Below are 11,376 nucleotides of genomic sequence, written 5' to 3'. Positions count from 1 at the left end.
AGGAAAATCTCATTACGAAAGTTTATGAGATTTTGTCTCGCCATAAGATGACAAATTAATAGATAGTTGTTACAAATTTTCAGGATTTTTGGAGATATACAAAAAATCGTTTTAGTTTGGTTCCCGGTCTCTTCAATAGCTTCAATATATCTCTTCGGAACGCTTTAAAATAAGTAAAGATATTTCTCGAAGTTATTCGCAAAAATCCCAGTGTAGTGTTCAGATTTTCACCTACTTGTTCAAGCAATTCTTTTTTTTCTAACAAACATTTTCCGCTTTTCAAAAACGACTTTTTTGCAGAAATCCTCTTCGTTCTCCAGCACTCCACAAGTGGAGAAAACAAACTGAATGAAGGCCCAAGGGGAATGTTAGCTAGCTATGGTGATGAAGAATCACATTTTATACCTCTGTGCTTGCTGTAGATACTAAACAAGGACCTAACATGATCAAAATGTTGCTTAGCGTCGTCTTTTCATTCCCTCTAAAAGTTTAAATGGAAAAAACGAGTTCCAACGACACCATATTAAACAAGAGACCATAGATTATAATCGTTGAAAAGAATGAGAGAGAAAAACAAGCAAATGATGATCTAACACAGTTTTATTAGGTGTGGTAGGTGAGCGCCGGCAGTTTCTCGCTTGCACTGCTCCTCATTACATCAAAATACATGCATTCTCGACCGGCGACGACGACGGGCGAACAAAGAACGCGACATGTTTTGTACGTGCGCAACACGAACTGCTCAAAAGTTCGTGAAAACTCGATCTTTATGCGAGCGGTGGGTGAATGGGTGGGTAGTCGAACAATAACGTGCAATCACACTAATAATGAGGTGACATCGTTCCGAGAAAATCGCTTCGAACACGTTGAAGATGCTTTGTTTTAATGTATTAATACTAGTAAAAAACTATATTAGTTATAGTAGTAAACTATTGGAAGGAAACTGTACACACAACCTCAGATTAAAGGTTTGACACAACAAAAAATTTCCTATAAATGACAGTGGTAAAGGTATATAGAGAAATATATGGATAATGAGATGAGGAATATGACAAGAGAAAATGAAAAAAATTATAAATTTCCAAAAGATAATGGAACTATTGTGAATTGTTCTCTTATTTCCTATTTTAAAGAATTTTCGCTGTATTTTTCTTCGAAAATATCTAGAATGTTATCAATAAACGAACCAGTTCCTTCAAATGACGCCATACAAAATCAACAATATTTTCAGACGGTGGTGCACGTCTACTTCTATTATATTTTTAAAAGTAGGAAAAAAAAGATTAAACAAGAGATTAGACGTGAAATGTTTCTCTTCGTTTTTTTCCAGTCCTCTAATAACCGAAATAAAGTTATACTGGGACCAAATTTTCCAGCGGAATGTAAAGAGATTATGAGAGAAATTTTGTTAATCCGAAAATCTCAGAAAAAGAGTGCTTATGAGTGAAACGATCTCAATATTCATATAAATGCTATAGAAATTAAAATACTGTAAGGTTGTACTGTTTATAATATCGTAATATTCCACCATTTCCCACTATTTATTTCACATTCAACGAGAAGATTCTACGGGAACGCTGAAGCTTCGAATAGCGAAAATAATAGCGTGAATTTATGTCACATTTTCTCAGGCTAAATGTGTTGTCGGAGACGACAATTCAGTTTACATTGGTGGAATTTCTAATGAGACTGTCCGCCATATGTCTCCGTTTCCAATTAAAACTAAAGTATTTTCTTCAAAATAACAAAACAGTGGGAAATGAAATTCCCACTGTGTCTCGTGTACAATTGATTAAACGCTAAAGAATAATCAAAGGGCTACAATCCGACGGACGGGAGAAAAAAAAAGAACAATCCTCTTAGAAATGTGTAGAGAGGCGTTTTATGAGAGTAGGGACAGAGAGAGGAAAAAATCAACGAATTTAAACTAGTGATTAAGCGAATCAACGAGCCTAATGTTCGAGAGGGAGAGTATGCTCCTAAAAGAATATAATAATAGTAATGAAATGGAGATTTCAGAGTTTTTTGAAATGCAAATGACAAAATTTGTCTGGAACTTTGTCAGCTCCACCGCAACCAAACCATCTGAATAATGTTTGCCTCTAAAATTTTGGGAATTTTATTTTTCTTTATTTCTGTATAAGCAGTTGTAAATTTACTATTTGTTCGTGGTAGGTTCGCGAGATGAAAGACTGATAAAAGAGAATAATCCGGAGATACTAGTAGCCAAAAATTAAAACTATTTGAAACTATGCTAGAATTATTGGGGTCCCATTGGTGTTTGACGCACCGCAGCAGCCGAGATACTGACCTAGAAGAGGGCGTGGCTACGGAAGCAAGTCGACGGGATGCGCTGCTCCGCCCATTTGACACATACCGAAGAACTACGTCGGAGCACGAGAATATTGCAGTTTTTTGAGCGTGTTCGGATCGCTTGGCTATCGATCGTTACCCATCGGGATAATCTGGGCCCATGTTCGGATTTAGTTGGAGTTGAAGCTTTTTCTTAGCAAATTACTATCATCTTCTAAAGTCATAATGATTATTTTTAGGAGAATTATCCCCTTTCCAACATTCCAGGGCGAGAGAATGATTTTTATTTCCGAAATCTCTTTAGAACACCCAGAATGCTAAGTATTTTCCTTGATAAATATTTAAAAGTAGCAGATGTCGCCGTTGGACGAGGACCTAAACTTCTTGGGATTTCTACTTTTTAAGATTTAAAAAATGTCAATGTTTTCAATGGGGTAAGCACGGTAATGGAATAAGAAACAAAATAATAACAGTTTTAACCAGAAAGTAGTGGTAGTAGTACTAAATTGAGTTGGTATTTGACAGAAATTTTGGTAGAGTTGTGGAAAAAATCGTACGAGTCGGGAAAGTGAAGGCAAATACGAATTCTACTGGTTTAATAATGATGTTTAGTTTTTTTTTGTGAAGAATAGTACCGAGGGCAAATCTACGCAGCAAATTCGTAATAAATTTTATTGAAAGTAAATTGTAATGTACATCCTGCATCTTGCACATTACTGTGTTCTAGAACTAGTGGGACTTTACAGAAATGTGTACATGAATGAAAGTATTTGATTTCGTCGAAGTGAATTTCCTGGAATCCCTGACGAAATATTACCAATTTTGAAGTTCTTTGAATTCCTTGAATGATAATATCGTGTGAATCATGAATCAGACCAAGCAAATGTTTGCAGAAAAAAAATGAGAAAGACAACCATGACACCAAATATTGCGTAGTATTTAGTCCCATTCAGGAGAATGAAGTAAAGTTCAGAAAAAGTTTCTGGAACAAACTGTTCACTTTTATATAACTGCGAACTAAGCTGTATTCCTAGCACAAATCACGCACGGCGTTTTTCTTCACGCTCTCTAGAAAATAACTCAATGAGAAATTGACAAAGAAAGTGTCCGTACTGTAAAATGTTCGTATAAAGCCGCCTGAATCCGGTTTGAGGTCGATCGTCGACGTACAAAACGCTTCAAGTTACGTGATATTGGCGTGCATCTCTCCCTGTGTAAATTTGCGATTTGAAGGAGGGTGGAGGAGAGAGGGTTCGAAGCTCTTACCTATAGAGAAGTAGCGAGAAAAATCCGTCTGGAAATCAAGCGCAAGTACACAGATAAGCATGTCGGAGAAGACCTCACCGAGAAACGCATGTGCGTCGTACTCGAAGTTCCCCTTAAGTAAGGCGCATGAGGCTCGTTTTAATTCAATTTCGACACATTCAAGTGGTTGAATTCGGCGATTCTCTAGCTATAGAACAGACAGCAGAGGTCTATTATGTTTGTGGCTTCTTTCGTTGTTCTTCTTCGTTTCCCTCTCCTTCAAATGTCTATGTTTACTCCGGAGCAATTGCAAACTTTACTGTCGTGGCTCTTGACATGTACCGAACCGGTCTTCCACGCAAGACGCCCACCACCATCAGCCCCTATCCGTAACAGAACAAGTACACACGCAGAGAATGATCTCACTGACTCCAACCGCTAAAGCCCCCTTCTTGTTGTTTTCCTGTCACTGCATTCGGTAAGGGAGGAAACTAGCCAAGTTAAGAGCAACCGTATGCACCGTATGGACGTGTAGTGATTGCTTGTTTGTTTACATTCAAAGGTCACGTGAAAACTGACGTTCCTGGCAAAAAACTGGTTTGCTCATTGCTTATAAGTTGAGGGGGATTTTGAACTGATAGTTGATGCGTGGTTAAGAGAATCAAGCGAACGAGTCACTGACAATAGAAGATGATGTCAAACACTTTTCAGAAATGATGTGATGTACATAAAAACAAACAAAAGAACGTCAAGCTCACTTCAGCACAAGGTAAAACCCATTACCTGTCATGGAAGTGGAAGAATAGTTTGAATGAATCATTCGGAGTTGTATGTGAGGAAAAACCATTTTGCTCGCCCTCGCATTTAAGACGGGAATTTGTCGACAAAAAACATCGTCACAGTAGGCTTTTTTTCCTGTCGAATTGAGAGAAACAAACTACAGTGAGTCATGAGTCGCGCAATGTTAAAGCGATACTTTTTCTTGATTGAGGTCGCACGTAGCTTGATTGTTGAAAAGTTCATGCAAAGATCGTACAATTCAGAGTGCGTTTTTAAAAGCAGAAAAATATCCGAAAAAAAGTACATTGTTAAGGAGTTAAAGGAAAGTTTTTCTTTCTCTTTTCTTTTCTTTTCTTTCTATCTTTTCCCAAATCTTCTCTTCCCTGTTTATTGCACGTCTATTACTATTATTTCATTCATTACAAAATCATGTGCATAAAGCAAATACTAATTCAAATCCTTCAGTCATATGATCCTCTATCAGAAAAATCAATAAAAAATCAAAATCTGACAATTTCTAAAGAAGCATAAATCAGATATTAATCATAATGGCTTCGATGTTTTTATGGTCTCTGCAGTACAGGCCTACGCCCAATTTATCCAAGCAAGATTAAATCTCAAGAATTTTAGGAATGATGCTGAGATAGAGTGATTCTGAATGAAAAAGCTTGCCAAGAAAATCCTTCAGTATTTAATGACAGGTTTTTTTTTGTAAAAGTGCAAGACGGTAACTTTCTTATTTTTTTCGCCAAATTTAGATGGACAACGAAGGAGATGAGAGAAATTTTTCAGGAAGTGACATTCATTGTTACTCCTACTTCATCTACAGAACAGGTTGTACACGTGCGTTTAAGTTAATGATTATGTTTACCACCGAAATGAAATATACCACTAAAACATTCGAATTTCTAGGAACTCGTATTACTAGTTACAAAATGATGAGACTGATTGAATGTTTATGTGTAGTGAAAAATGTGTAGCCATTAAAGAAACTTCCACTTCTTTCCTGTTTCGCCAAACACAGTGAGTAGTTACAAAAAAAAAAAAAAAAACTGGGGGAAATTTTTTCTTCAGCCTTCACGAAAAAAATATTGGCATGAGAAGTGCACGACTATGTATGCATTTCCCCATGGTTCATCATGAGAAGGGGCGAGTAATCGAAGGGATTATCTTTCCCACAATGTCCGTAGGGATAAGCTGAATGTATGAACGTCGGAGAACTCCAATATTTTCCTGTAAATCCCTGGAAAATCTGTGTGGAAAGAGTTCTTATGCACACCCATACAACAACGTACGCATAAAGGTGTCACAGAAGTTCCGTTCCGTTCGCATCTGGGATGCATATGGATAATATGAGCTTAGTTCCGGCTGAGTGAATAAAAATATTCGAGTAATCGAATCTTTGCCTCCACTCACCTTTGATCCCAGATAATTACTGAGATAGCTCTTTATGACGACACTTATTTTTTGGAATTTTTATCCATAATAGTTGGAATTATTGCTTTAATGTAGTAATTTTCCATGTGGATCAGCAAATATTTTGCTCCTATATGGATAATAAGGTTTTATTTGGTCTTTATTTTTAGAGAAAAGTGACTGAGATTGTGGGCTAAAAATATTTATTTATTTATTATTATTTATTTATATATTTCACTAGTATATAAACTTTCATATAACATAATATGTACATCGTGTTAGTAAATAAATTGGTGAAGTGTTACTGAAGAAATTAGTTGAGTTTAGGATTTTCTAACGAATTAAATTCAATTAACAAATTCAATTTTAGATTTAATTAACTTAATTTCAATTAATTTTAAGATTTAATGCAATTCGCACTAGATCTTCCGTAAGTGTCCATACAATTTGTAGACATTTTACAGTTTACTTATTTACTATTTATTATTTAATTCACTTATTTATTTATCAAGTGATTTTAGCTCACTTGTCTCAGCAAAACAAATAATTTAGTCATTTCGGTCACCATTTCATTTTACAACTTTATTCATTGCGATTAAGAGACTTGTTACATATAAAGTGACCGTAAGTGTCCTATTATTCTATTATATGCTGGAAGTCAAAAAAAGAATAATTCCTTTAAACCGAATTTTCTACCAGCTGCCTTCATAACTCCTACAAGGAAGCAAAGGCTCGCATGGATTAGGCAGCTAACGTAGAACTCCGGAAGTGGTTTAGACAAGAATTTCAGCAGAAATTAAAGTTTTCCTGATGTCCAGTAATTCCAAGCTGTGATCAGCTTACGGTAAAACTGGTTAAAAAACCACTTAAAATCTTTTCTTCTTATCTTTACTCTCAACCATACCCGTTTGGGAGGAGTTGAGCGGAGATCACTAATCGCTTTCAATGAGCAACAATAGAAGTATTAATGTCAACTGAAAATAATTTTAAAGCAAAATTCTACGTAGATGAGGCATTGGAATGCGTAAAAATGCGTAAAAAATAAAAAAAGATTTGTGGGAAATAAAAAGCAATCTATATGTGAGGTCCTCTGTGTTCACGTTAGAAATGTTATTAATGCAAGGGAATCTCAAAAAAATCATCTCATTATAAAACTTTCTCTGCAATGTCCTGCCTTTGAGATTAATACAAGGGGTTCCTAGAATACCAGGATAGTTTTTTTTTGACAGATGTTGGACTTTTAATGGTAAACTGAGGGAGTTATAACAGCTATATCGATTATAGGGAACATTGCAATGGAATTCATTAACATTTCCATTTATCCACCCAGATTCTTCGCTGGGAAACGATGATGCTTTACTCGCTCGCTGATCGACGATTTTCTTCGTTATCAGCGCTGTACACTGTTACAGAGGAACCTGTCGCGACAAATATTTGACCCGCTTTTGTTTTTCATAAACATGCTCAGTACAATCGGCAAAATATGCGACTGAGCTTGGCAACATGGCTGAGACTAGTTCCGTGGGCAGAAGGGAATGTTGAATTGATTTATGAGATAAATAGTTAATCGGGGAAATAAAATTAGATTTTAAAAAAACCAATTCAATAATAATAAGGTCTAAAATCAATAGCTCAAAAATAAGAATAGTAGGTTCATTCAGGAAGCCAAAGGAAAGCTACATTCCCTCTCGATACCAGAATTTTTGTTTGAAACGTAAAGAAATACGGAGTTATAAGTGTACAAAATTATTTCAAAGATAATTGATTCATTCAAAGAGTTCAAAGAACAAAGAAACTGCACCACATGTCCAAGCCCCCGAAAAAATTAAATTTAAAAAGGTGGCTAATTATGAAAGTGTCCTACTAACGAAGTAGATGAGAATGATTTGGTAACTTTCAAGGAAAACTTCTAGGAACTACTGAAAAATGTTCCTATTTGAAAAATAAAGAATCCAGAGATCGTTTTATCAAAATCTCCTCTTTCCAAATCCAGCAGCGGAATGTGAATCTGGTTTAGGTAGTGCAAACTTGGTGGAAAGAATGGCGAAGAAATACCGGAACTAATTGCGTGAGAATCCATGACTAGGCCGTTCTTACAAAACAATAAAGGTGCGTCATACGTCATGACAGGCGCGATTTGAGCTTTTTCTCGGGGCGACATTCAAAACAGATGGAAAAATGCGTAGGTGACGTCACAGCTGTTGCACATGTGATACTGGGATATCTCACGGATCGAGGAGAAATCAGTGGATGTGTTGGAGTCAGTCAAGTTGATCTGACGAAGCAAACTATGTAAGTGACGATTTGACTCTTGGAAGACAACAAAATTATTCGAGGTAGATCCAAGAATAAAGAATTGTTTATCTTACGAGGAGCACCACATAGCAAGTGATTTGAAACATTTCACGAATTTTTCTCTAAATTAATGAATCAAGTTAGGTGGAGTTCTAATATGTTAAAGGATAAGTAGTTCGTAGAAGAGAGAGGAATAATCAATAAATACTGCATGTATTTTTAGACACTTTTTGTATTAGATCTTAAGGAGGAGTTTGCTGAATTTGAACTGAATCAATTTGAATTGATTAAACGAGAATCCGCAAATTAACTGAGTCTATTTTAACTAATTACTAATTGCAATTAATCAATTAATGTCAATTAATAGATTTCGACGGCCATTAATACATGCAAAATTTTCTTGCCGTTTTACTCATTATCTGTAGGAAAAAAGTGAGGAAGAAATTAGAAATTTGTGAGAAAAATTCAACCCATTTCTTATATTTGGAAATGAATAATTTTAACGAATTAGAAGTAATGAGATCTGTGGAAAGTTTCCTTGGGTCATACATACATTGTTATTTTGTTGTTGATTAGTAATTATAACGATTAAAATTCAAATCAAATTGCCTTCAGTTTCCGAGTTTTGCTGGAACTTTCCAAATTAAATAGTGATGAACGACTAAAAATCATCCTATTTCTAGTACACTCAGGTCCTTATCCTTTAACCTAAAATGTCCAAACTTTGGCATCCATCTCCATGTGAAGGTTATTTTAGCACGTCATTCAATGCCAGGTTTCCAAACAAAGGTTTAGAAAGAAACGTCAAAAGGAATTTAGCAAAGAATGTTTTGATTACGATGTGACAGAAGTAATAATATAACTAAAATCAAATATTTTGTAGTAAAATAAATGTGGTGGAAGGTTAGCGCAGGGTAGAGGCAAAACGTCACAGGGCACATAGAGTTATCGGAGTTATCGGTGGGAAAATCACGAGAACCAAGCACTTATCAGTTCCACAGTTGTAGCAGTTAAAACCCGAAAAAAAACTGTCGAAACTCATCTGCTTCTGAAAACTACGAAAACACTAATTTAGATAAGCGAATGCAGGAATTATTGAGGGAATTTTTTTTTGTTTCATGTAGAAATGTTTTTATGGAATAATTTAATTGCGATAAACAGTGTGTATTGAAGCAGAGCGATGCGGACAATACAGATACAGCTCGTCAAACTGCTTGAGATTCTTGTCGATGAGATGTCGGGGAAACGGGGGGACTGTCGAGAACTGGTATTCTGGACAGGCACTCCCAATTTGCTTAGACCTTGGATTCGATCTCGTTTGGCAGTGCATGAATATCCACTGTTTACTGGTTATTGTCCGCAGAGATCATTTTCATGGAATGGTAAAAGCTGTAATAGTGGTGTCGATTTATTCGACATAAGAGAGCAGCGCAATTATGTTTTTCAGCAAGAGGGGGAAAATAATTATTAGGTTGACTCTCACATCAGAAATTGATGATGACTCAAACGGTTAAAAAAAGCCTATAGATGACTGTATTTGTTTCTGTGACCGCAAAAAAAAAAGAATATTTATGTTATTATTTTGAGAAATTATCTCTCTGCTCTTTTTTTAGTATTTGTTGCGTTGAGAGCAAAATTTGGCGTAAACTTTAGTATATATTTTTTCCCGCTTCGTGTCTTCTCGGATATCTCTTATTTGTTCCTAGTAAAAAAAATAATGAAATAAACAAAATAACATAAAATGGAATAAGATTTTGGAGCTAAGAGAACCCTCAACGATGATTCGTTCATTCGACTTTACTACAGAATAATTTAAGGCTTAAAGACATCAACCCCCCCCCCCCCCCCCATCCTCCTCTGAGGAGGCGCAGATTTCAGGTGGAGTATTCTTATAAGGGATAGTAGATTATGGAGAAGAGGGTGGTTGCGTCCATTTCTTCCTAATTGCCGTAAAAAAACTGCCCGGAAGATGCGGCGCGTGCAGGAGGCTGGCGCGCTCCAATCGAACTCCTTGTAGAAAATAGCGCGCCGGAACGCCCGAAGCCGTATCTTCCGGGCCGTTTTCCACGGGAATTAGAAAGAAATGGACGGAATCGCCCTCCTTTCCATAATCTACTATCCCGTATACGAGTACTCCACCTGAAATCCTTACCACCTCGGATTCGTGGGATGATGCCATTAACACGGTCCTACCCTCGTCGTTCTGCTCTACTACGGGGAATAATACAGTTTAACCAACTCTGGTTTTTACGAAAGTAAGATAAAAACGAAATAAAGTAATGGAACAACTGAAAAAGTTTTAGTCTCAGGATTTTAGTCTCACGCAACTACTTGCTAACTAGCGCAGGAGCTTAGCTTTTACTGCTACTATTAGCAGCTCGAATGGAATCGTGTACAACTCAAAAAGTTGTACATAAATACTAATACGAAAAGTACATGTCGTCTAGTTGCGAATCCTGCGAAATAGCACAACACGTGTCCGTATCGTGCCGCACGGTCTGTGGACAGTGATGCGAAACGACAGGAACCTGTATTTCTACAATAGTTACCGTGAAGAATTCAATGCGAGTCCTGAAAGTAGCCACAAACTTTCGAATAATGGCCAAATTCTTTGGAATTGCATCAAGGACAATTCTATCTATTGTCTTTCAGGTAGTAACCCATTATTACGGAAGAATTTTTCAATTCTCAGATCTTTTCCAGAGATATAAATGTGGTTCTTCTATGATTTTTGCGGTGAAAACATGGTAGTCAGATTTTTTTGCTTTGAAACAATGCCGCACTGATATTTGGAACAACACTGAGAAAAACTGTTCCGGATACTCTGCAAAGGATGTCCAATTTTGTGAGTTATGAACTCTGTTTCAAACTGTTTAGATAAGCCCAAACAGCTGCGCCTGTGCGTTAACAATTCCAGGTTTCCAGGAATAAAAATACTAAAATTGGATAAAGTAAAGTTCGAAATAAATCTACAATGGTTTTTAATAGATTCAACGGAGTAGATGCATGGACGAGTAGCGACAGCAGATTGAAGGATTCTTAGAAGAAGAAACGTCGAGTTGCGGTGAAGTCAAAATGACATAACTAGGAATCGTGGACTGAGGAGTTGAGCAAGGATTTAATCTCCCTTTCTACATTCTACACAGATACAGTACTACTTCTGTAAGTCTATTTATTTATCGAGATATAGTCGGCGTCGAATGCGCTCATTCGGGCGATCACTACGCTGCAACATACGTTCTTCTTCTGGATGGCCCACTGAAAGTGCAACGAGTTCATCTGGATGAATGCGTTCAGTGCCGACTGCATCTAAGCCTGTATATTTTA

This window comes from Necator americanus, chromosome IV, assembly GCF_031761385.1.
Source record: "Necator americanus strain Aroian chromosome IV, whole genome shotgun sequence".
Lineage (NCBI taxonomy): Eukaryota > Metazoa > Nematoda > Chromadorea > Rhabditida > Ancylostomatidae > Necator > Necator americanus.
Note: the sequence above shows the minus strand (reverse complement) of the source record.